This window comes from Hirundo rustica, chromosome 5, assembly GCF_015227805.2.
Source record: "Hirundo rustica isolate bHirRus1 chromosome 5, bHirRus1.pri.v3, whole genome shotgun sequence".
NCBI lineage: Eukaryota > Metazoa > Chordata > Aves > Passeriformes > Hirundinidae > Hirundo > Hirundo rustica.
Window position 1 is genome coordinate 18,734,299 of NC_053454.1, and position 22,922 is coordinate 18,757,220.

General features: G+C 37.2%; 1 long non-coding RNA gene across 1 annotated transcript in view; it reads left to right on the forward strand.

Annotated features, from left to right (window-relative positions):
* The first annotated feature begins 2,022 nt into the window (after nucleotides 1-2,022).
* Nucleotides 2,023-22,922, forward strand: part of LOC120753119 (uncharacterized) — a 34,490-nt gene continuing 13,590 nt past the window's right edge. Inside the window, exons 1-3 of the long non-coding RNA XR_005700975.2 lie at nucleotides 2,023-2,145; nucleotides 19,574-19,717; nucleotides 22,018-22,093. This is a non-coding gene — a long non-coding RNA (uncharacterized LOC120753119). The remainder of the gene's footprint in view (nucleotides 2,146-19,573; nucleotides 19,718-22,017; nucleotides 22,094-22,922) is intronic.

Here is a 22,922-nt window from a genome sequence, read left to right on the forward strand (position 1 = left end):
GCAAAAATGGAGCTGGGGCTCCGAGAGGGAGAGAGAGACACCGCAGGAGGGGATCCCTTTTAGAAACGTGTATTGACTGAGTCTAACAACTGGACTCAGCAGAAAGGGAATGAGCTGAAGTAAGTACATGAACTATGTCCATCAGAACTTTAACTGCTTTGAACATGATGATCAGGATAAATAAAAGCACTCAAAAATCTTTACCAGAACAAAATTTGAATCTGTGGGCCTTTGAAGCATTCATGACGTTATGAGGTGAATATCTGCCTGAGTAGCAACAAGCATCCTTTTGTAGATCCAGTCCTTTGAGTGGGGGATCTACTAAAGGAAATGGGGAACCCTAGAAGGACTTGTAAGCTGTGTGAAGGATGGAGTTTGAAGTTATGCACTCTTGCCCAGATCAAATATAGACACACAGAGAGCTCATTTAGATGCTGGAATCATCTATTGTGCTTTGAATGTATTCCCTTAACTTGCTAAATCATGAACCAATTGAGAAATCATCTTTTAGTTAGAAGGTTAGACTTCAAATTGAGATGTCTTTTCATGTCTCTAGTGGCTTCAGGTAAACATATTTTCTTATTTTTGTTTTCTGTGTGTTAAATGGAAACAATAACTACTTCCTGAACTGCAAAGCTCTTGGAAAGTTTCAAGACACGCAGTTCTGGGTGAGGGGAAAAAACCCTGAACTGATAAAAATGTGTTCAGAAAAGGAATCAGAGGAAACATGATATGATTTCAGAAAAAAGGAGAAGAGGTGCAGAGAAATCAATGTTTTTATGTAGTAATAAATCCCCTTGTATTGGCCCCAGAAACATTTTTAGTGTGTGTCTTTCAAGAAATTCCAGGGAATCCTGGAGGCCTTTAAAAGTATCTATGTGTATTTAAATTAGGAAGAAAAAGAAAGGGGAACGCATTCATTTTCAAAGTAAGAAGGATTTACATTTTCTATTTTTACATCAATATAGCTCCTAACTCTAAACTGAAATATGATAGGAATCAGAGTGGAAAACTAGGGTTGCACCACTTTGATGCATGCTAATGCACATGTATGCTACCATACGAAGCTCCTTGAGAAGCAATTTTCCCTATTCCTAACATCTTCTTTCTGTTAGTTTTTTTGTCCCATCTTTTATCACGAGAGAGCCAAATAAAATTAATACTTATGAAGAGGGTGTACATGAACATCTCATGAGCAGTAGGAAGCTGGGCTCGATTTTACAGTTTTTTAGGTATCTTTTATGAGCTTCTGAGTATTTCTAATTTCTATAGAAGTCAAAGGGAACAGAGCATGTTGTCAGCATCAGCTAATTAAGACCCAGATTTGTAAGACAGTCAGGGAACAAACAGCTCATGCTGTAAAGTGCTTAGGTGTTTTAATGAAAACATATTTTAAAGCATTGATTAATAAGAAACTAATAATTGCTCTAAGGAAAAGCATTAAATATTAAAACCATCAAGGGCTAAGCACGGATTATAGTCAATATATTTAGTGTAAACAAAACAATCAGATTTTAAAAGTAAATATAACTATTCTCTCAATCTGATATTTAACATGATTAATGATTATGAAGATTTTAAAAGGAAAATAATCATGGGAATATTTATTTAAAAGTTACTTAAAGAGAACTTCGTCAGTCTCAAGATGGTATTTGTAAGTAAATGCACACATCAGCATTCTGCAAAAGCTGAGAAGAGGAGAAATAAAAATAAATCAAAATTATGTTCACTGTGAATGAAAAGTAGCAACCAGATTGTGAGCTAACTCTAGAGACCTATATAAAAAGGCTTAAATGTTCTGAATTTATCTCCAGCTATCATAAATTAGACTATGCCAGAGGTGTACCAAGAGGGACAAAAATACATTTTCTACTCCCTGCCTTTCATTCTGAAAATTCTGCAATCTAACCGAGTACCAGATAAGCAATGTAAGTGTATTAAACCTGAATGCACAGTCCTCTAGTTGTGCTCACTCTTTTTATTTCTTTTTTTTTTTTTTAATATCAGAATTATAAGTAGAGTGATTTGCTGTTGTTGATGGAAGAACTGTGTAATAAAGTATTGAAGTGAGTAAGAAGTTTGCATGAACAGCAGGAGAAAAGCGGCTGAGATGACGAGTATCTCTTCCATACACATTTGGATTAGGTATGGTACTACTTTGCCCACTGGTATTAAAACAAGAAGCTGTAGAAGAGAGTGTTGGGCATAAATTCAAACAAACTGACATATCTGTGTTATCCATATTGTCTGATAAGTAATGGGAAAAGGAGATATAGCCATAAATCACCTCTGAGTCAGAACAAAATATATAATTTAATGTGTGTGGGAACTAAAAATAGTGTACACTGGCACCAGGACATGCCACAGTGCATGAAATGAATGAATTTAAACTCCAGTCTTGTGAATAAAAGCTAATCATATGGAGAGAAAATAAAAGAAATAAGATCTATAACTAATTGCAAAATGAGGGATGATCTTTCTAGTTTATCTGAATGCACAGGAATGCATAACTTCTTATTGACAAGTGTGGAGCAATATATTCCTTTAGTGCTTTAGTTCATTTTGGAGACTTTTTGACTATTTGATCTATATATATTTTTCTGCATCTCTTGAAGACTCTGTATTAGCCATAATGGCATTTTGCATAAATTTGGAAGACATGAGCGAATGAACGTTACTGGACAAAGCAGATGGCCCAATAAAGGGCCTGTGTGATGAGAGCCTCTTAAAGAGATAATTATTACAGAGTTTTAAAGTTATATTAACACTGTGATTAAATTTGTGACTGGGGGTACTTCTCTAACTATTTGTAATTAAAACAGTTGTATAGCTGTATCTCTTTAAACTTTTGAAGTTTTCCAAAAGGTGTAAATAAAGCTCCATATGAAACAAAAAGTTTTTCATCATAGTATTTGAAAAAGGTAGGATTGCTTACTGGGTAATGTGTAAAAACGGTAACATTTTCCTTCTTGGCTGACAAGTAGTTGACTGAAGATGAACTTCCTTCCCTTGTATGCATGGATGCTATAAAAACGAATACTACCACATTCCTATTACATATTTTGCCCCCTTTCATAAAAATTTCTTTTTAAAACAGTAGAGAGAAAAATCCTGAGAAAATAAGATGCAGTTTGGCAAACAAGTCTGGTATTCAAGATCAGTCTATCTTGTGAAAAATATTTTGTAAGTCTTGATGGTTAGGAACTGCCTTCTCATCCCAAACTCATACATAGCACCCCTGCTAACATGCATAATTCATCCACATTTGATGTATTTGAACTGAAAGACAGTAGCAGCCTTTTTGTGCAGACTGTTGCTTGTACTAGCTATGCAATTTAACTTTGCTGTGATGGGGAACAGAAGAAAAAAACACTCACACCTTGAGCCATGATCTCAGCTGGAAAGCAGGCACCAACAGCTGTGAAACTACTGTGAGATGTCCCCCTTGTCAGAGCAATGCCTGACTGAAGGAAATCTTCTTGACTCTATATCAGTGCAATATTGAAGCCTAAGCTTCCAGCTGTTTGCTCTGAATGGAGCTGTGCAGAGTTTTATCTAAGCAGACCTCCTTGCTTAGTTTTAAAATTATCTCCTTCTGTAATAAAGATGCTTGAAAATGTGAATATTTTCTCCCAGCAAGAGCTATGAAAGGGCTAAATGAAACTGTTCATTGTTACAGTAGAATTAAGCAGAGGAATAACTCTCCACTTTAGTACCAGTCTCAGCTTTAAGGTGCTGACCAACAGCTGTAAAGAGCATGACGTCTACCAAAAGCTATCAGGAAAGATGGATACCTGTTTACATGACCTCCTTAACTGCTCCACTACAGTGAAACTCATATTAATTCAGTGCTTTTATGGCACTTCTCATTGGTTTGGACTGCAAGGAAGGCAAAGAAGGCAAAGATGCCATATTCCATGAGAGGAACAATTAGTTGTAAACTTTACTGCATGGTGATATTATACGAATACCTATAAATTGTTGGGGTTTTCTGTAATCCAGAAGAGGTTTTGGCTTACTCAGGCCAGAAAGAATTATTTTTTATTCTGTTTTTTCATCAAGAGAACATTCAGGCAAAAGTAAAAATTAAATTTTTAGTAGTTGCTTTAATTCACTTTAGCAGAAACATTCAACATTTTAAAATTCATATGTTTTTCCAAAACAGCTCTGAAACATTTCTAATTGTGACTTGACAAGGCATCAGTCCTCAAAACTAGCCACTGATTGGTTTTGTCAAGCACAGAGGAAGCTGTTAACAGCTTCTCTTAGAAAAAACACTTCCTTCCCTTTTCACCAAATGTCAATCAATGCAAAACCAGCACAAAGGTAGAAAATGATGATTGCTTTTCTGAAATTGCCATTTTTCCTTTGGAATAGTCCCAACTAACTTGTGTAGGCATGTGATTGGTTGTGGGCCTGCTCACATGTACATATATTCCTTTACTATCTGAATTATGAAATAAAGGAAAATTATTTAAAAAAAAAAAAAAATCTGAAAATTCAGAACACAGAAATCCAAACCCAAGTAAGTAATCCAAACATTTTCTGAAAAATGTTTTCTACATTTTTCATTTTCTGAAGCTTAGATATTGAGCCCAGTTGTACCCAAGGTATTTCTAGCTGGTGTTTCAAGGTATTTCTTATTCCACTGACGCTGGTGTTCTTCTGTCTTTGTAATACTGAGAATGAGTCAAATAGTTTATCTGTAGACTTTTTCTCTGAAGTTCTTAGTTCTAGAACAAAAATTGTGTGCCATTTGTCACTGCTCAGAAATTACTGTAAAGTGGCTACTGGGAGTATTGATCATTATTTGTTTGTCTTCTACATTTTCTTGCATTCAGCACTTTTTTTTTTTTTTTTTTTTTTTTAATCTTCCTTGCTACTTGAAAAAATTTAATTGAATATATTACACAGTATTTGACAATTTATTAATCCCATGTCCTGTTATTATAGGAAATGAGCAATCTCCAGTGCCACCTTCTAGCATATTCATGTAGGTCATATATATAATCGAGGTCAGAATTTATACAAACAGCTACTGTCAGGAAGTAAATTTTGTAAGTGCTAATGAATGTAATGCAGTCTGAATACTGATACCCTGGAGCAAAACCAAGTGTGTTCTTCTCTGTAGTTTCATTCTTTAGTTTTAATACTATTATCAGTTTGTTTTATGAAGGAATTGAAGTTGAAAAAACCAAGAATGCATTAGCTAACTTTACTGTCTAGACATATGGTAAGCCATAGGATCATTAACAATAATACATTAGCCCCAATAAGGTTTTCTGAAAGCTCATCTGTTGTTGCATATTAAACATAGTATATTGTTTCCTGTCACCTTACAGATTATACCAAGTCTACAAAAATAACACCTAAGCTTTATTTATCAGGAAACTTACATGGAACAGCTGCACACAACAAGCCAATCATTTCCGTCAAAATGTTCTTGATTTATCCATTAGAAATATTCTCCTTCCATAAGGCAGCAGCCATTCGTTCACTCTGGAACTGGAGAATCTAACTGTGTTCTGATCTACCTATACAATCAGACCTGTAGGCCTGTTTGTATGGATAGATATCCATGAGGAATATTAGGTTATCATATTGCTGTTATTCCAAAGAAATTATATCAGGATTCACTGAGTGGTTTAAAAATATATACTACTCTAGCCATTAGATCAAAAAACAACTTTATTTCTCTGACAGCTGGTATTGCCAGTGAGTTAACACAGCTCCCTGGCACAGTTTGGGCATGGTAATACAGGCTAGATAAGGTGCTACAGGTTGTTAATGAAGAGTTCAAATAGTTTTCTGCTACTTTGGGTTCTGCATTGCTGACACACTCTAGGTATAATGCCTCAAAATCCCCCCAAATGGATCATTAAATCTAAGGAAAAATACAGGGAGAAGTTAAACAAGAATGGAATTTATATTAAAAAAAAAAAAAAGTCACTGTGGAAAAGAGAGAAAAATTCAGCACTGGGAGAAGACTAAAAAGGGACAGAGAGTGACTGTTCCTGCTATAGTATATTCTTTCCTGGGGCTGGGCCCTAAATCTCTTCCTAGATCTCAGTTGTCAAGTTATGTGTATCAACAGCCAGGTGATATAGAGGTATGAAAGGTTTCACATACCTTGTCTTTATGACAGATAGCAGGAGACATTTTCTATTTTGGCTAATCATTCCTCTTCACATACTTCTCCCTCCCCTTCCTGTTGTTTTTTTTTTTTTTTTCCATTAAACCAATATCATGGCTTTTACTTGGTATACAATTTTTTTTAACATATACACACTCACATACATGTTCTTACATAAAAGTTATGTAAATACCATATAGAAGTATAATTATAATAGATAAATACTTGTGTCTGTGTCCGTCCCCACTCCGGGCGGGAGATGACCTCTGGCTAGCTCGGGTCAACACAGCCACAGAAGTTCCCAGTCTGGGGGGCATGCAGGCTATTACCTGCTGGCTCGGCTTCTCAGCAGCTGGACCAAATAGTGTTGTGACAGCAACGGCAGCAGAAGAAAAGATTGGCTCTCAGCTTTGCAGGTTAAAGATGTTTATTCAGGCCGGCTGCGGAAGTCCACAGCTGGTCCAAACCTCAGGCCAGAGAGGCCAGAGACCCAGAGTTGAAGAGCTGAGGAGCTGAGAGCTCTGAGCTGAGAGGATTTGAATCTCCCTCCTCCACCTTATAAGTGGGGGTGGGGTTCCAGGGAGGACACAACAAAATAACAAATCAGGGAATTCAGGGGGTAACAAGGTGTGCCCACCCCCGAGCCTTGGACCACTAAAATCCAGAGCTAAAGGAATTCCCCCCAGGGGACCTATCACCTGAAGCCCTCTCCCTGAGATTTCGCAGCCTGGGAGGGCTTCTCAAAGTGATAGACAAGCTGCCCCAGAGAGGGGGTTTGGGGCAGAGGGGATGTTACAAGTCAGGTGAGGAGTGGGAGGACTGACGCAAAACACCTTATTATACAGACAACACAAAAGGGATACAGAATTGGGGATACAGTGAAATGAACCATAACATAAACTTCTTATAAAAACCTAATAAAACAGTTCTGCACCACCACAAATACTGTGTTACTGTATATATTTATATGTATTCACTGTGGTAATAAGTAGCAATACTTGGACTATTGAACAGGTGGCAGACTGTAACTGATGAGTGGGATGATGGCATTACATCATAGGCTTCTTAAATCAGCTTCACCACCAAGAAAAGGTGAATGGAACTGCAGTCTGATTCTGAGTATCTTGTCATGAACTGGTCCACAGATCCAGCCCAATATTACAGATCCAGCAGATGAAAAAAGATGAAAAAAGATGGAAAGAAGTTATTCTTCATAAGTGATAAAATCCTTGAACAACTGTCTGCTTAACACACAGTAAAATATAATTCACTCAAGACATTTTTTTAAAGTGCAATTTTTGTCTGAATGTCACTAAATCTATTATATTCTTTGGTACCTTTAGTTTCTTCCATAGAGACTTAACACAGCCTGTAAGGTCATAAGGTATCAAGTAGAGAGTTGGTATGTGAGGTACAAATTCTTCAAGTTAATGAAGCATTTCAGATTGTTTCCATGAAATCTTCTCTTTATGAATTATTTACCCAAAACTAAGGCTTGATGTTTGGTACCTTTCATGATAGCTGGTATCCTCTTTGAAAAAGTATTTTAAAAAATCCTTTAGTGTAAATTGAAAGTTACTGTGATGAAGTAATTGAAATGAAATAAATTTCAATAATATAATGAAACATTTTTATTTTAAGTTGAAGTGCAATTTAATTGTACTTTTCTTTCCATTTAGAATTAACTAGACAAGCTGAAATTAGTGTATACGAACTAGTATCAATGACATCTAAAAACCTATATAAATGGGTGTTGACTGTGAAGATCAAAATACTTATTAGGCAGGACAGCACTTCCCAGTGATTCATTGCACTTCTGAAATCTGTGGACAGCTTTTAATTAATTTTAATGGAGCCTAAACCAGGCCCTTGCAGAATTATATAAACAGCCTAGTATTCATGATTTCCTAACTCCTGAGAAACCTGTATTCAGCAGCTATAGCGCCGGTTACTTGAAAGCACAGAAATGCTTTCCCACTGTTGTCAATTAAGAATGACACAATCTTGGGGGTGGCTGTGATAATAAAGTGAGGAATAATAGCATAATGATATTTAAAAGTTTCAGTCCATTCACAGAAGTATAGGTAGAAATGTTGGTACAAAACTACCTGTATTTTGCATAATATCTTTTTAACTAGGTTGCTAACTTAGTAAGTAGAATCTGGCTTTCTAATCACTGCTTCAGCCTGAGAGGCTTTCATTCACCATTCAGTAATACTGAGAGCCATAGTGTTTACCTGAATATATGACAGGGAGAGTTTCATTTCTGATGTGTGGTGGTGCAAGAGTTGTTTTATTAAGTTATTTTTGTAAGTTTTATAAGAAGTTTTTTGTAATGATTCATTCCACTGTGCCCCATGTTTTCTGTAATGGTTTCCCCCCCATGAGTTGGTTATATAACCAGACGTTTTATGTCAATCATCCCCTTCTTCCACCTGTCCCTGTCAATCCCCTCTCTCTCCTCTTGGTTGCCCTGTCTGTCACTTCGGGACCCTTCCCTGGATTCTGGAAAGACCCAGGGGAGGCGTCGAGTGATAGGCTGGTGCCTGGGAAATCCCCTTCTCCCCTCTGGTGGTTCGTTCGTTGTTCAGAAGTTAACACCCACTGTTACACCCCCGTATTCCCTGATTTGCTGACCTGTTGTCGCCACCCCTGGATCCTCCCCCGTTTATAAGTCTCTGCTCAGCTTTGATCTGGGTTCTCTCTGGGCAGCAAGGGTCTGAGGCAGAGCTCCTTGCCAGACTCCCCTTTAATAAACCACCTTTTACCCTGCTCTGGAGAGAATCGACCCTTTGTCCGTTGCCATAGTCGTGATGCCATCAGGTCCAGGCGCCGGTGTGGGGAACCAAAGACCCACAGGAAGGAGGTTGCTCGCCCTGCCTGTAACCTCGACTTATCCGCGTTTGCTGCAGTGCAGAACTGGGCTAGCCTGTGGTCAGCGCCTGCTGGGCGTGAGGGACACTGCGACGCTGATGCCTAAATTACTGAGCACTAACCTTCACATGGGTTTGTGTCCTTTCAGCTTCTGTTGTCTTTTCCGTTACGTATTCTGGAGAAAAGGAGGCTGAGGGAAGACCTCATTGCTCTTTATAACGACCTGAAAGGAGATTGTAGTGAGATGGGTCTCAGTCTCTCCTCCCAAGTAGCAAGAAATAGGACAAGAGGAAATGGCCTCAAGTTGTGCCAGAGGCAGTTTAGATTGGTTATTAAGAAAAATTTCTTTATGAAGAGAGTTGTCAAGCATTGGACCAGGCTGTCCAGGGAAGTGATGGAATTACAATGACTGGTGGTATCTAAAAGATGTATAGGTGTGGAAGTTATGGACATGATTCAGTGGCAGACTTAGTGCTGGGATAATGACTGGACTCGATCTAAAGGGTCTTTTCCAACAAACAGTTCTATGATTCTATGATTGTTCTACCTGAACTAAAGGCCTACATGCTATCAGTGGACATGGAGGGACTTCTGTTCACTACAATACAAAATGAGAAACATCCTTATGCATTTGTTTCCCTGAACAAGGAGCAATCGCCAAGATAAGTGCTTATTAATTTGCAAGATTTCTTGCATCTTGCTTAGTGTTCTGTTTTATTGATCTGAACATCATGGCTTTTCACATGATATATGTTGTCTCTGGATAGCTGTTGCTTTTCTCCCTCTCACATCTACTCTGGGAAGCCTAGTCTGACATTTTGGTGCTATATTTCTGACCACTAGGTGCTGTCATGACTAAAGTAAAACTTTGTAGTCTGGCTTTAGCTGGTTTTAAAGCACTTCTCCTTTTAGTGACTATCAGTTTTATTGTTTTACTGCTCCTGGAGGTTGATATAAATATTGAATTAACCTCTTTTAACATCTGTTTCCTATGCCAATACATCTGAATAAAAATACACTGTCTGCCACAGAGTTTCTTTTTGCCCTTTCATTTTCATTTTCACTATCAAATACTGCCTGTCACCATCTTAGGTTAGCCATGCTTGCAGCTATATTGCATTTATGTAATGAAAAATAAATATGTAGGCCATTGTAAACTGTTCTGTATTTCTCTCTTAAATCTAGATCTAATGAACTAAACTTTGATGCTTATATCAGTTGCATTAGTTTCCCAATTTTTTCATGCCCAGCTCCAATTTCAAAGTTCATAGTGTAGGAAGGAAATTACCCTGGGAAAAGTTTCTTTCAGTTTGAGAGATAATAATTATTCCGTAATTACTATAACTCCTTAACCTGTTTTGAAATCATTTAGTCTCCTGCTGCTCACTTGGTGAAAGTAGGTATAAAGTCTTTTCTCTGTAACAATAGTTTGAGCTAATAAGTTTCATGGGTTCAAGAGAGGATTGTGTTGAAGCTTTTATAACAATTAGTGTCACATCCCAAGCTTGCGTATATACGTGTATTGGGATTTTGGCATTGTTAATGGCAGTATTTCTTCCATGACAGTCATAATTAATGGGTACAAACTAAATCTGCTAGAGAATGAAAGTTGAAACTACAGCTAAATGAGTTCTAATAAGCCTAAGCAGAACAACATGAAAAAATTCTACAATGCAATTAACAATAACAATTTATTGTCTGGTTCTAGGTATTTGTTTCTTTTCCAAGCAGAAGCATGCAGAACTTTTGTATTTCGAAAAAAAAAAAAAAAAAAAAAAGGTCACTTGCAACTTTAATTTTAATATCAGAAGTTTTCCCCAAATATCTGTTATAAATATCCATTTTCCATAAGCCTCACATTTTCTAAGGCTTTCAGTTTTTTTCCCAAGATATTCCTGAATCAATGTGGTACAGAAATACCTTGTAAAAGATGAGAGGGAATTAAGTTCTCCTTGTTGAAACAGAGTAAGATTTATCAAGTGTTGTCGTGTAGTTCCTTAGGAAAAAATTAAATTCTTTCATGGTGGAAGAGTATCTGAAATAGACTTTATGACATTTGCTTTATTTTTTAAATAGCCTTCTCTTTTATGATACAAGAAATGTTCTCCATCATTGCTTGAGTAGAACGACAGTATAGTATAATGTAAAATGCAAAAAGGTAATATGTAATATGTGGTATTATATTAGATGTGCTCCAATGTGCGCATTGTAGTGTTTTAGTTTTTTCAACTGTTAAAACTTGATGTTCACAAGTACATTACTCACTGCAGCTCTTTATTTAATTTTCTAAAAAACAGAGAGCACAGTGAATGGAAGTAAAGCAAAATATTTGCTCAGATGGTTACTGAAGTTACTTTTTTTTGTCATTACTGGCTGGCCAGTAGAATTGCCACCATCAGTAACTTCTGAAGGTATTTACTACTATATTTAACTATAAGTAGTTATTTACTGCAAATGTGTAAATAATAATTTTGCAGAAATACAGCTAAGTCAGCTTCTACTGGAATTTTGGCATGCCCACAAGACCCCATGTTTCTTCTTGTTACACAATACTTGTAATGATCCACTTAATTACACGTTTAAAAACCTTGACATTGTGTGGTAAAATGGAATACTATAAACCAGCTGAGTGTCAGTAGATCAGGCTTACAGGGGGCATATATGCTTTGATTACTTTCCTGCTGTGAAGGTTGTTAGGTTTGAAAGTTTCCAGAATTTGTAATTTTATCAGATATTCTTTGAAGCTTTCACTATCCCTCACTGCCTATTTCTTGCAAAAAATCTGCAGTCTAATGTGCAATGAGCTCGTCAGATAAAGACTGACAGATATCACATTACTTCCTACTCTATAATTTAGTGATGTATGTGCTTTACTTGTACAAACATGTCACACAGACCATTTGTTGTAGCACAGACCATTTCATAGAATCATAGAATCACAGAATGGTTTGGAAGGGACCTTAAATTCTAGTTCCAAACTCTATCCAGGAGATATCACTGCTGAGTGGAAGAAGGCAAAAGTCATACCCATTTACAAGAAGAGTACTGAGGAATATACAAGCCCATTAGACCTATCTAAGTCCCTGGAAAAGTAATAGTGGGCCCTCCTGGTAACTGTTTAAAACAAATGAAGCAGATGTCTGGGAAAAAAACAGGATGGATTTACCAAGGGCAAATGAAAAAAAAATAAAATCCGCTAACATGAGGAGAACTGTGGATGTTGTTTACCTGGACTTCAGCAAAGCATCTGCCATTGTTTCCCACAACCATCTCCTGGCAAAACTGAGATGATACTGCATAGGTAATCTGCAAAGTAGGTAGGAAATTGACTGTCAAGCTGCACTCAGAGAGTGGGTTTTACTCAGGCTGGCAGCCTGGCACAAGTGGGTCCTGCAGGGTCCCATTCTGTTCAGCACCTTCATAAATAATAGGATTGGAAGCACCCTCACCAAGTTTGCCAACACTGGTTGGTATGGTGGATGTGAGTATTGGCTTTGCATGGCCTTGTTTTGGTAACAGGGAGCTACCGGAGTGGCTTCTGTGAGAAGCTGCTGGAAGCGTCCACTGTGTCTGGCAGAGCCAATCCCTCGTGGCTCTGAAAGATGGATGTGCTGCTGGCCAAGGCTGGGCCAATCAGAAATGGGGGTAATGGCTCTGTGATCACATATTTAAGAAGAAATCAAATAAAAAGTTGTTACACAGTTTTAATTTCAGCCAGAGGAGCTTGAGTGAGAACATAGGAGAGAAAGAGCTCTGCAGACACTAAGGACAATGGAGAAGGAGGAGGAGGAGGTGCTCCAGGCAGCAGAGCCAAGATTCCTCTGCAGCCTGTGGTGAAGCAGCTGTGCGTCTGCAGCCCACGGGTTCATACAGGATGCAGAGATCCACCGGCAGCCTATGGGGATGGTGCACATGCTGGAGAGGGTGAATGCCTGGAGGAGGCTGTGGTCCTGTGGGAGACCCATGGAGAGAGAAGCACTGCTCCCAGACTGGGACAGCCTGTCCTTGATGGACTTCACCCTGTAGAAGAGTGACCCACGCCACAGCAGTTTGAGGGGGACGGTTGCCTGTGGGAGGGACACACATTGCAGGTGTTTACAGGGAGCTGCTGCTCATGGGAGTGGGCCCATGCTGGAGAAGTTCATGGAGAGCTGTCTCCCATGGGAGGGATTCCACAGTGCAGCAGGGGAGTCACTCCTTTCCCTGAGCACTGGGAGAAACCACAGGTGATGAACTGACCATAATTCCCATCTCCTGCCTCCTTGCACAACTGGGGTAGGAGGTAGAGCTGGAAAATGTGTGTGTGTGTGTGTGGTTAAAAAGGTGTTTTGAATCATTATCCTGCTCTGATTTTCTTAGTAATTAATTCACTTCATATTTCTAAGTTAAGCCTGTTTTTCCCTTGATGCTATTTGATGAGTGAACTCTCTCTGTCCTTATCTCTTCCCATGAACCCTTCATTAAATTTTCTCTCCTCTGTCTGGCTGCGGCAGGGAGTGGGTGAGCAGCTTTTGTGGGTGCCTGACATCCATCCAGTGTCAATCCATGACAATGTGTCTGAAGAGACAGCCATCTTAGAGGCCTGGACAGGCTGGTAGAATGGGCTAGAAATAGCAGCATGAAGTTTAGCCAAACACAAGAACATGGCCCTGCACCTGGGACAAATAGCCCAGTACTGGCTCAGCTCTTTGTGGCTGGGGAGCAGCTTTGCTGAAAGGAACCTGGGGGCCCTGCTGGGCAATGAGCTGAGCAGAAGTCAGCAGAGTGCTGCTGCAGTCATAAAGGCAAATCACACCCTGGAGCATCGCTGGTAGACGTACAGACATGATCATTCCACCCTTCTCAGTGCTTGTTGGGCTACATCTGGAGTAATGTGTGCAGTGCTAGCCCCCACAATCCAAGAAAGGGAGAAAACATGAGGATCCAAAGAAGGGTCATGAAGATGATCAAAGATCTGGAAATCTGCCCTGTGAGAAAAGACTGAAAGAGTTAGACCTGTTCTGACTGGAGAAGAAAAGGCTCAAGGGAAGTTCTCTTCACAGTATTCAAGTACTTGAACGATGGCTACAAAGAGGATGGAGGCTATCTCTTTGGAAGAGCCACATAGGGATGACAAGGGGAAGCAGATACAATTTGCACTGGAGAGGTTTCATCTCAACAGAAAGAAAGAATTTTGTTTTTGTAGTGAGAGCAGCCATTCACTGTAACAACCTTCCCAGGGACATGGCAGAAAAATTGTTAGGCTTTTTGTTCATTTTGTTTTCTGGGGCGAGTGCCCTGTAGTACAACTAGAAAGATCTTGGAATATGCCTTTACTTTCAATTATGGACATTTTGGCAAAGTTCGTAGTCACAAACCCAGCGTGGTGAATCTGGGAAAAGCATGGCATATTTCAATATAATTTACTTCTAAATAGTTGAGGAACATCAAAACAGGATCATGTGTATTTATGAAGACTTATCCTGCAAGAAGACATTCTCTTTCACAAGATTAAAAAAACAAAACAAAACAAAAAACCCAAAACAAAACAAAAAAAATCCTCACCTGAAATCTTTGCTAATCTGAAATTAGTTTAATTTCATTGCAACTGGCCCCATTTCCAAGCATGAAGTTCAGCCATACTGACTTATAAAAACCAGTAATAAAGTATTAAGTGGCCCAATGCTGTATGTCCATGATCAATTACTAAAAGGTTATCACTTTTCATTAATACTAAATCACTTTAAAACTAAAATGTGTATCATCCATGTAAAATCTAATTGGGGCATAAGGGTATGCATTTGGCTTTGAGTAATTCACGTGGGTCAATTCCACCTCCAGTGGAAGTTTAAGTGAACTTGGCTGCACCTAAAAGATCTCTTGACAGCAGATAAAAGCTGGTGGTAAGAGAGACAAAATAACCACTGAAACATCAGGAAGAAATAAAGGACTCCGAATTTGAACATAAGAACACCAGGAATGCATCACTCCCAAGATTAATGCAAGACCTTGCGTTATTATACTGAGTTTTGTGAACATTCAAATTTTCAGCACAATTTCAAGTCTCTCATTTTTCACAGCAATCTTTAATCCTTACCCTTTCCAAGAATGTCTTTAAGAGGACTCCTGGAAAAGAGTATCTTCCTTCTATTTTTCGGTTTCCACTTTGTAACGCAGGAGACTTTGAAATATTTATTATTTCCCAATGGATTTTTTTCTTTGATTTTTTTTCCCCTGGATCTCATGTAGACTGCCAGCACAAATAAGAACCTTTGACAGCAACTCTCTCAGACTACCTCCGTTGTGAATTATTAGTTTTAGTTTTAATTGTTATTTTTGTTATTATTGTTGAATCTGCTACCTTCCTTTGATTGTGCATAGTTCCTTTAACAACCTATCCAGTCAGCTCATGAAAGTCAGATCCCATATACTATACTCTATGTTCTCTTCAATCTGTACTGTAATTAACCTCTTTTTTTAGATTGAAGAGTCCTTAGTCTGTTTAGTAATTTCTTGCACAGAAGTGGAATGATATCTTCAAGCATTTTTGTCTGAAGCTTTTACATATCAGCTGTCTCTTCAAATGCCTTTGCCAATTATATGAGATCTTTTAATCCATGAACTAATGCTGACAAATCTCTTTTTTTTTTTTTTTTTTTAATTGCTCAGCCAGCGCTGACTGAGTGATACTTCCAAATATCGAAAGACTCTTCCTTCATGAGATAACATGATAACATTTTTGGAATTTATTCTTTAAACTTATCAGAGACTACATGAATGAAATTCCAACACTTTGTCAATTTTTAAAAGGCTTATGCTTTTAAAAGCATTACCTGCTCCAGTTCGTGCCCACCTCACCAACTGTAGTCTTGCTTAAAACATTATCTTACAGTTATTTAAATTAGACATAATCCATTGAATTAAATGTGTCGTAGTAAGTCCACTGTTTCAAACTGGACAATGATCTGAGCTTTTGTTCATAATCTGTACCAAAAATTCAGTATTTTAAAAGGTACAGTGTAAATGTAATATTGATACATTTATGTTTGTTGTTTTTAGCTATGTAAAGCAGTCAGTACTTGAGCAATTGTTGCACTATTGTGTTCTGAGTTTTTATTGTGTGACTGTTCTTAACCTCAAGATTATGACTAGCTCATTTAAACTCTTGCCTCATAATGGTAGTTTAATGTCTGTGCTACACTGAAAATATCCAATATGAATGAATGAATTAGCAAATATTAAAAATGTAATCAATTACAGAAGTAGGAAAACTTTACCTTTAGTAGATAATAATTATTAGAGAGCAAAATACAGTATGTGGAAAGGGTAACTTAACACTGGAGTACAGGAGAAAAGTTTTATTAGAGCCATTAAAGTTCCATCTCCTCTTACTACAGTGAAAAGAATCAAAAACACAACCTCCTTTTGTCTAGAAAGAAAAAAGAAAAAAAGACTGAAAAGCATGCTTGGATCTATGGAATGGAGAGCTGATGGACAGGTAAAAGAGGAGTTGGAAGCTAAAAGAAAAGAATACATTAAGTATCAAGAGACTGCTGGGGAAAATGTGAAGGACATACAGAAAAGAAAATGTTCCTGCACCATATCACTTTGTGATAGTAACAAAAGTAAATATATGGCTTTTAAGAATTAAGAGGTCATATAAAATATTAGTGTGTTTTGCTTATATATTTGAAGGATGCAATTATGTATTCCTATTTCCTGAGTTCTCTTAGATTTGTATGCCTGCCTGAAAAAGTAGTCATTCTATAACCCAGAATGGCACACAACAAGTCACATAATGTTAGGAATTTGTCATTTCAAATCACAAAAAGAAAGTATAGATAGAGTTTTAGAAATCACCTTATGCCTGAATAAGAGGGAAAAGGAAGGAACATGGTCAATTTACTTCACTGTCTTCTTTCTGGAAGGTTGCTCTTCTGTTATATGCAGCATGCTGAGGACCTCATTCTTTTCTGTATCTCATTATTGCCATTTTTTTTTTTTTTAAACCTATGTCTTAGCTTTGGCAAATAAGTTTTCAATGATTTATTGTCTGAAAAATAAAGCAAACAAAATTTATTACACCCATGAAGGCAAGTATGTATAAGCATATCTTCCATAAATGGCAGAAATAAGCCCATTGACATAGTTGAGGGACCAATGTCATATGTGCTAGAGTATTCATTCTGGGGAGAACTAAAGGGGCAAGTTTAAAAGTTGAAACCGTTTCTATGAGAAAAAGTAAGATCCTTTTTTTCTCAAAACTAATTTTTGGTTTGTTTCATCTTTCTCTTATCATGAGTTCATAAAAGCGATGCACTATGTAACCAGGAATGGGACAGGCCCTGTTGAAAACTGTCAGAAAACTTGCTTCTTTTCATTTGCCCAAGCATTATTCTGGAGTCAGAACAGTCATTGCAACCATTGCTATCGTGCCAGAATGAATTTGAATAAACTGATGAGATTTAACTGAAGGTTTTTTAAGGCAGTGAGTCCATTAGTCTAACACAAATCTGTAGAGAGGTTTGCAGATTCATCTGTCTTTGAATTAAAGGAAGAAAAGAAGCAGACAAAAGAGAAAGTGATATAGCTAAAATTAGATATGATGATAGATAGCAAATCTCTAGCCTTTATCTAATAGTTTAAACCTCTTTTCTGGTGGTATTTAGGCTATAAAGAGAACTCTCTGCCTTCCAAGCAAAATTATAAATGCATTGTGTGGGAGGATTACATTGGAAGTCTAGCACCTACTTGATAACCTCATGAAATTCTGCCAGATCTGTCCCATTCAATACTGACCAGACATGAGATGACTATAATTTCGTTTTCAGGAATGGATTCTAGAGACTTAGTTTATGCTGAATTTAAAACTTTTTTTTTTTTTTTTTTTAAATTTTATTCTTTCCCTTATTTCCCTCCACTCTTGCAGTTAAAAGCAAGAAAATCTGAACATATGTTTTTGCTTTACACATTTTCAAAACTTTACAATTATTCAACCATTTGAAGTCTGTGGGATGATTTTTTCTGAAGAAGAAATAGTCACATTTTCAGAAAAAATATTCAGAGATGTAGAATTTCTGAAAAACCTTTTTTTGATAGGTTGTTCTGGAGCACTAAGTGGGGAAAAAGGAAAATCCCAAGAAAGAAATGTAAAGAAAAAAAACCCAAAACCAAAACAAGTGAAACTTGGGCTTATTGTGGCAAAGACTGTTGTTGTGTCAAGTCACAGTAGATGGTGCTGATGGGCCAGAAGGCATAAATTCATCCTTTTGGGTCATACTCTGATGAGGCTGTTTTATAGAAACATATATAAATAAGCACTATTTGGTGTAAGTAACAATCAACTCTATTTGCTATTCACACATTGATATTCCCTGGATTTTAACTGATTTAGCTGGTATTAATGAAGATGTCCTACTAATCATCCTTCCCTTAGATAAGTTTTTTACTCGGGGAAGGCATCAGTGGGAAAATTGTTTTTATTACTTAGAGAAATAAATTAAAAAAGGGATTTTTTTATATATGGCAGGTTATGGCAGGAACTGTGTGTAGTTTGATGAGAAAACTGAAAAGCATATTGATAGTGGCATTAACTCTGCTGGTGCTGTGTTCTTACTGCTGTTCTTTGTATTATGCAGCTGATTTGGTCTGACAGAAAGGCATCTCTCCCATGGTTGCTGTGCCATAAAAATGCTGAAAACATCCTGCTGACCTAGCCAGTTGGTAACAGCATTACTGGATATCTCATATGGTCCCATGGTGTTAAATGCATCTTCTATTCTGAGATGATGACGATGGAAAAGCCTCTTTGAAATCAACTTAGTTTGGCTGTAGACATATTTACAGCTGAGTGAAACTGAATGAAACGTTCAATCTAAACATAAAATTTACCTTCTGGAAAACACAACAGAAGTAAAAAAATAGTAACATATGCAGGAGTAACTCTGAATACCTACAGAATTTATGCTGGCAGATACTTATTCACTTTCTATATAAAATACATGAATATAAGAAGCTACTGCACAAGTGTTAAAAAAAAAAAAAATTGTCATAGCTGCTATTGTTTTATCTCATGGGGTTACTCCAAATAAGAAATTTAAAAAACAGAAATTGATTAGTTGAGTGAAATTACTCTGCTAAATTTTATTACTTTGTTAGATCAAAAATTAAATACCTTTTCTGACTGAGACCCATTATAAGTAACAGATAACAGCTAGACATTATGAGTAACATTTTCTTAGTCTTCTTTCTAGAGCTGGCCAGAGCCAAACTCCTGACCAATTCATCAGAAGGATTTAAAGTCCTCTTAACTTGCAGAAAAGAGTGCTCTAATTATGGAGATAAACTGTACCCTAGCACGGGTCTTTCACCTGTGCAGCTTGCACTGTTCATGAACTCTGACAAGTAATTGCCCAGGTTTTACCTTGATGGGATTTGAAATATTAAAAAAACCCCCTCTTTTTTTTGTGTTACCAGTCATGTTGTGATATAAATGTGGAGGTCTTATTTCATGTCACATTTGTCTGTTACTTCAGCTTGCTTTTTTTTTGTTTGTTTTTGTTTTCTCTTTTTCTTTTCCCCTTGAAGGAAGCAATGTGTAAGTAGGTGCACCAGAGTGGGTCTCTGGAGATCTGTGCCTCACCTTTTGTGAGACCTGCAATATCTAAGACTCTTAACTCCCAGCCTCACTCCCAGCCTTTCTGCGCTATTCCCTTGCTGGCTGTTATGTTGGTAAGTCATTCAGTTCAGGAATTTGAAATCTATGAATGTAAAGTGCTAAATAACTCTGTGATAAAAGTAAAATCTATTATTCTGTAAGACTCAGTGTTACTGCTTTGGTAAGACAGCTCTATGTCTTAAGTCCATGCACATTTGCAGCAGTGCTTTAACTATTAAAGACAATAAAGCTGAAACCAGGTCGTATATTATATGAAGTAATACTTCCTCTACACTTGCCTTCTGAGAGTGATAAAAGCTATTAACTTTGTGTGTGAATGTCATTTAAATTTTGCATTCCTTTTTTTTTCTCCCCAGTGATCAACAGTAAATTAAACCACTCCTTGGCTTGTTTTTACAGATGAAGTGAATTGAAAGCGGTGCATGAGGGAGGTTTTTTTTTTCTTAAGACCTCGCAAAAGCCAATTTCAGTAAATGAAGCATCTAAAAAACCAGTAACAGAACATTTAAAATATATTTCTCTACAACTTGATCTGTATTTTCTTAATCTGATTTTGTGAGGGCATTATGACATTTGGACATGTATGAGAATAAATGGGTTCAAAATCACACAGATTCTGCTCTCTCTTCTCAGCTAGTTGTGTTATTTTTGAATTAATTAAATACAGTGGCAGGCCACAAAGCCTGTCTGTGATATTGTGCCTTTGTCAGCAGTTTACTTATGTCTTTCCCATTTAATTAAATGGGAAACAGTGAGTGGCTGATGCACTGCTATGCATGGCATGTAGGACAAACCACACCTGCCACTGTGTATAAAATCTGATTAATGCACATGATGAAAGCACACATGCACATAGTGTATTGTGCATGTGTGTAGATATTGTAAAGAGTTAATTCCTTGCCAAGGTATTTTCAGCTCTTCTTTCTTTTTGAACACACTAGCCCTTATCTTGCATTTTCTTCAGTTTATTTACAGAATTTTTAGTCTGCTTGCTCTGGCTTAAAAATCTCCTGAGCAAGCAGACTGAAAATTCAGTAAACAAGCTGAAGAAAACTTGAGATAAGGTGCAAAATATCTAGAAGAAACAAGAGCTGTACCGTTCAGAAGAAAACTAAGCTTTCAACATCATGGATTTTACATGGTGCACAAAATATTTTTCCTTATAATGCACACAGGTTCTACCACTCAGCTATTTTCTTAACATGTATATTAAATGCTAACAATCCTAAAATGTTGATATCCACAAAAATTTGACCTCCCCACTGAACATCGCCCACCATCTGCTTTACATCTTCACTTTCTATATCCTATTATCTACAATTAGTCTACAATGCTTTTCTATTTCAATTGCATCTCAGGGCCTGCATCTCAGGGCCTGCATCTCAGTTTATTTTTGTCCTGAAAACCAAATGAAGAGATAGCATAGTGAATTAGTATTTTCTGATTCAGTCTCCAATTTCAGTTTTCCCTTCTGTACGTGCAGGGAAACATAAGAGTTTTTTTCTCCCTTTTGCTTCAACACCTTCCCATACCCTCAACTAAAAAAGGCTCAGGACAGTGATAGCTTCCACATCTCCTTTTCAAAAAATGCCACTGAAATTAGCAATGCTGAAAACCCTCCCTAACTGCCATTAATGTGTTCTGCAAATGCAAGCAGCTAACAAGGAAATGGTTACTTTGTGCAGATTCCTATACGCATCCTCAAGTCCAGCCTTGGCCAAGACCTGAAATGGCTTCTGAATAATACATTTATCTCTCAGGGAATACCATTCTATTTTAGAACAGAAGCCACGTGAACTTATCACACTGCCCCTTCCTTCACAATTCTTTTGCTGCTTGACATGTCCCCTAGGCAGATTGTGCGAGACAGACCTTTCCTCTCTAAAATTCTGCCATTTTTGGCAGCCTTCTGACATATACTCTATTCATTGCCTGCATTTACTGGATCTCAGCTGAACTATTCTCAACTGCCCATATTTTGCTGGTGCATTCCTCATCCTGCTATCACCCAGCTCTGTAACTCTATCTTGTGTAACAAAATATTCTCACTTGTGAAAAAGAACGGTATGAAAAAGAACATAAACAGACTTTCCCTTAAATCTTTACATAACTCACTTGTGTAAGAGTCTGGGGGGAGGTAAGAGGTGCAAACACATGCCCTGTGGGCGATATTCCAGCCTCCAGGCTGGAATTATGACAAGGACATTTAGACAGCCTGCTTGACAACTGGTACAACAAGTCTCTTTAAATGCAAGTAAAGATTTTGAATCCTACAAGATTTTCTCTTTTTCCAGATCACCCTGTATATTTAAATATTTATTGTTGGTCCCTCTGTTCTGCTTTTCTTTCCCAGGTCTTGTCTGAGCATCCTGTCTTTTATTACAGAAAGTGAACATGTGTACCAAGACTTGTGTAGACCTTCTGAACAGGTCCTGTACTTCAAATTAAAAAAAAAAAAATTAAAAAAAAAACAAAAAACAAAAAACCTCTTCATATTTAACAAGTTGTGCACATTTCTGTACAATTTTTATCTCTAGTGTTGAAATTGTAGAACTCATTATGGTGGGATATTGTGAATGTCAAAAGGAAATTATATTAGAGAAATGATTAGACAGATTCAAGGAGGAGAGTACACATGTAGCTAGTAAACAAGGCAGAGGCACTGTTCTAGTTTAGAAAGTCCTCAAACTTTGGAACAATTGCAAAAGCCAAGTTGTTCCAGGGAACAGTTCATTCTGAGCTTTCTGCTGTTTCTTTTTTCATTTGATAGCATAATAGATTTTTTTTTTTTTTTTGCAATATTTTGCATCATTAAGTGTTTACTTAAGACTTGCCCAACAAAGAAAGCATGAAATTCAATTTTTAAAGAGGGCATTTTAGTGTGAGGTTTAGTAAATTTAGGATATATTTCAAGGATTTACTATAAAAACTACCAGTAACACTTATCTTAAACATAGGAACTTAGTTTAATAAAAATTAAAACAGAATTGGCTGTACTGTATTCACAGATGCAGATATATATTTTTGGGTCTGTAAATGCTACATAAATGGATACATCATGCATTAAAAAATGAGACTTGTTTTCCCATTACTCATTATAAGGCAGTGTTGTCTAATGGGAATAAACTAGGTTAGTAAACTGCTTCTTCAGCAAATTACCTTCACAGTTTATTCCAGCTGCAACAAAAAGATAAATCATATACAACATTTCCAGATAGCCAAATTACAAGCAATTTAGATTTTTCTCCTTAGAATTGT